We start from the raw sequence: 4,202 nt of genomic DNA on the forward strand, positions 1-4,202 counted from the left end.
CCTGCTGAGAACTTGACCAATTCACCAATTACATATTTATATCACCATCATCTATACCATAACTACTCTGCTAACTACAACACATGCACAATGATGTAGGCAGTTTGAATAGGTGAGAAGGACATCTTTAGATGAACAGAAATAAAACCTATAACACCGGAGGAAGATGTAGATTTTTTGTTTGTTTTAGATTTTTGCTATAGGGCACGTATCCTCACCAGAGAAAGAACATGTGTGCATGAGAGAGAGAGAGGCAAAGAAAGAGAGAGGGAACGTGAGAAATCACCCTCCATGGGGATGGTCACACTGCAATCTCTTTTCCTCCATTCTCCTCTCAGGATTTTTGGCATGCACGCACACACACACACACACACACACACACACACACACACACACGCAGTGTATTTTTTAAGCTGCCAGGTTCAGGGTTCATACCACAAAGTCAGCTGTGTGGAATCTAACACCTTAACTATGACACCACCTTCTGGCCTCAGGTTTATCCCAGTAAAAAAATCTTACTTTAACAATTTTCTTCTCTTTTTATAATCTTAAATCAAATGAATAGCAGGGCCAGCCTGTGTCATAGTGGTTAAGGTGCCATACTCCCATGTGGCCAATTGCTATTTACATCCTGGACCCAGCAACTTAAAACTCATGCCAGGTGTGCGTGTGCCATGTAGCAACAAACAAACAAAACATAAAGAAAAAACAGAAACAATGAACAGCAAAATAGGCTTCACCTGTTATTGTTATGTACTCGGGCTGAATTTCATCAGACCCATGCTCAGAGTATACCTTTAACTAGCTGAGGTATTTGATAGGACAAATCTTGAAATGGGAGTATTATTTGAAGTATTATTTCTAGTACAGATACTAGAAATCATAGCATACAATGCATATTGTCACTCATCTTTCATTTAGATACAACAGGTAACATCTACCTATTCTTAAGAGGAATAACAGTAATGTAAAGGATCTTCCTTATTTGTTTTTCTCTCCACATAAATTTGAATTGATTTATTTTCATTTAAAGACTGATGAGAAGCAAAAGTATAATGTCTTGTGTACCCATAAAACAACTTTCTTTAATGTAATATATTTCAGGACCTTAACATAATTAGAGAAAATTTTTGTTTAATATTTTCAACAGTGATACAGGAGAAAGGTGTTTCTAGTCAGTAAGAATTACCATGATAGGGGGAAAGTTCAATGAAACTAAACATAAATGTAATGTTTTTACAGCAGAAATCACTTACCCATTACAGTCCAGCAGAATTGAAAATAGCCTAAACTGAATGACTAGAAGATATAGAAACATAAAAAATGGTTATAAATACCAGATACCGTATGGGAAGAGGGTGGGTGAAGGAGGAGAGTCTGAGGAAGGACATTGAGGAGAAAAATAGAGAGGCAAGGCATTATGGGACAAAGAAATGGTCTGTTCTCTGTTGAAGATAACATATATAGTATTCTCAACTGGATTGGTGAGAAATGTATATATGTTGGAAAAAATCACTTTGCAAGGTAAGTGGCATAATGTTTGAACGTATAAAAGAAATAGAAATTAAAAAAAGAATCGAAAATATCCATAATTTATGCAATAGCCTCTTAGTTGAAGGCTGCAAAGAAAGTTTGAACGTATTAAAGAAATAGAAATAAAAAAAAGAATCGAAAATATCCATAATTTATGCAATAGCCTCTTAGTTGAAGGCTGCAAAGAAATAGAAAAAATTAGGAAGACAAACTATGATTTCCAAAGTAGGCCATTATGAAAAAAAATCAAGCAAAAGACCCAAAGTGTGCATTAAAGACTTATGACAAAGAGCACTTATTTTACACAACTATAGAGTCTTGAGTGTGGAAATCAAGATGATTCTTTTGATTTTTAAGAAATACAGTTTCACTTAAATCAATATCATCCCCAAATCTCCAAATACAAGTACTTCATACAAATATACCGCAGGTTGTCATAGAGCCTTGGGAGAAAGTGAAATTGATCTTCTTGATTCATATTTTTGAGTTCTACAAGAGCTATTGACTGTTTCACTGGGTCACATGGTCTCTTATCTCATGGGTTTGTGTTGTGTGTGTGTGTATTAGTGTGTGCAAAAGAAAAAGAGAATTGATTTTATTCTTTTTTTTTTCATGTAGAATAGCATTTTTCCTACTCACTATGCATATAGCAGGTTCAGATTCAGGTTTTTAGTCTGCTCATCAAATCTGTGATTCCTCCTTCTAAAACAATTTACAGAATAGGGGCCAGATGGTGGCACAGAGGTGATGCAACTCTGTATGTCTGAACTCACAAGGGAAGGTCCCAGGTTCTCATCATGAGACCTTCCTGTATATTCCAGGGATGTGCACACATGCTCATGATCTACACCTTGAGGATGGGATTGGATCACAGTGTAGCAAAGCCTGCTGGCATGCCCATCTTTCTGTCTTTCTCTCTACCTCTCTCTCTCTCTCTCATGGGATAGATAGGTAAATGAATTTAAAAATAAAAATTTATTACAAAATAAACAATTATTTAGAATGAAAAACAAAGCAATTTTAGAAACTAGCAAATTCCTCAGATATCTCAGAATCCTGACACAATAAAATAAGATTTTAAATAATTTACTATTTGGTAGATAACTGTAACATATTTTTAATAGCAATTACTCAAGAACCCAGAAGTTTAAAGTTGCAGTCATAGAGACTTCACTAATTGGCAGTTGCCCCAATAAAATATGATGACTCCTTGCTCAGTCCCAAGAGTTAAGCCAATGTTATCACTTCTTTCTTTTTTTTGCACCCTATTAAAATGAAGAATTATGGAAACAAGTAATAAAAAATAGTCTTGGCTTTTCAAAGGCCACTGTCATGGATCCATCCATTGGTTATTTCCCTGTTCCTTAAATATTTGATTGGGAATGATAGCTATATTACTTCCTGGGACTCCAGGATGAGAGATGTCATATTGGGACATGTAGTGTGGATGCTCATAGAACTGAAGCTCTCAGGAAAGGGAGAAAATAAATACAATACCACATCCTAGAACAGGTGATAGAGATCACCATTAAAAAACTGGATTAGTTAAAGTAATAGTAGTTCCTATAATATCTTGGTTTAATTCTCTAGTTTGGCCTCTGTCAAAACAAGGTACATCCTGAAAAATAACTATTTCTGGTGAGTGAAAGTTTAACCTGACAGCTTGCACCATTACAAATACTGTGCCTGAGATTATATCAATGCTGGAATGAGTTAATACATTTCCAGGTGAAGTATGCTGCAATTGATCTGACATACGCATTTTATTCCTATTCTAATGAAAAACAGACAGAGAGAATCAGAAATAGTACAAAATGAAATGAGTAATGTTACTCATTTACAGAGTTCTGTAGGGCTAGGATGATTGACAGAACTTCAAGTCTTGCAGATTTGATGTGCAAAAGAGTCTGAAATATCATGAAAAAAATGTATTTTAAAGAAACTGCATAGACTTCATATTTCTTTGCATCAAAATAGACTCACAATTTTACATAATTTTTTTTTAAAAAGAGCTTATTTATATCTTTCATGAGAAAGGCAAAAAGAGAGAGAGAGGCCATCAACAGGATCTTCATGCTATGAACTACATTATCTCAGCAGGCCCACATCAAGGAAACACATACGCCCAGTATAATTAGGGAGGACCTAGGATACAAACCTAGGACCTTTGTTACAACGGTCTAATTGCATTACCACTATACCATCTCCTGGCACCGCCATGAACTTTTGTAGTGTTCCTTCACTTTTTGTTCCGCTGATTGTTGAGAGAGGATACTTACATTTCTATTCCTGTTTTTGGATTTAGCTATTTTTTTTTCTTGTCGATCTAAAATACTTTTCTTCAAGGATTTGAATTTCTCTCAGTAGGGGCTTATATATTTAGAATTGCTATCCTCACTTGATGACTCCTTAGCATTATGAAATTGACTTTTTCCATCTTTGGTAAAATTATTTGCTCTGAAATTTACTTTGATATTAAAATAGGTGCTATACATGTCTTTTGACTAGTTTTAATGTCATGTTGGACATGATGGTGGTGTAGCAATAATACAGCTGGACCTACATGGGAAAGGTCGTGGGTTCACATCGAGTGACCTCCCTGCTGAGCAAACACACAGGTGCCCATGATCCAGACTGACTGAGAATGAGGATAGATCTCAGCATGAGAA

Source organism: Tupaia chinensis, unplaced genomic scaffold (genome assembly GCF_000334495.1).
Source record: "Tupaia chinensis unplaced genomic scaffold, TupChi_1.0 Scaffold139491_1, whole genome shotgun sequence".
Lineage (NCBI taxonomy): Eukaryota > Metazoa > Chordata > Mammalia > Scandentia > Tupaiidae > Tupaia > Tupaia belangeri.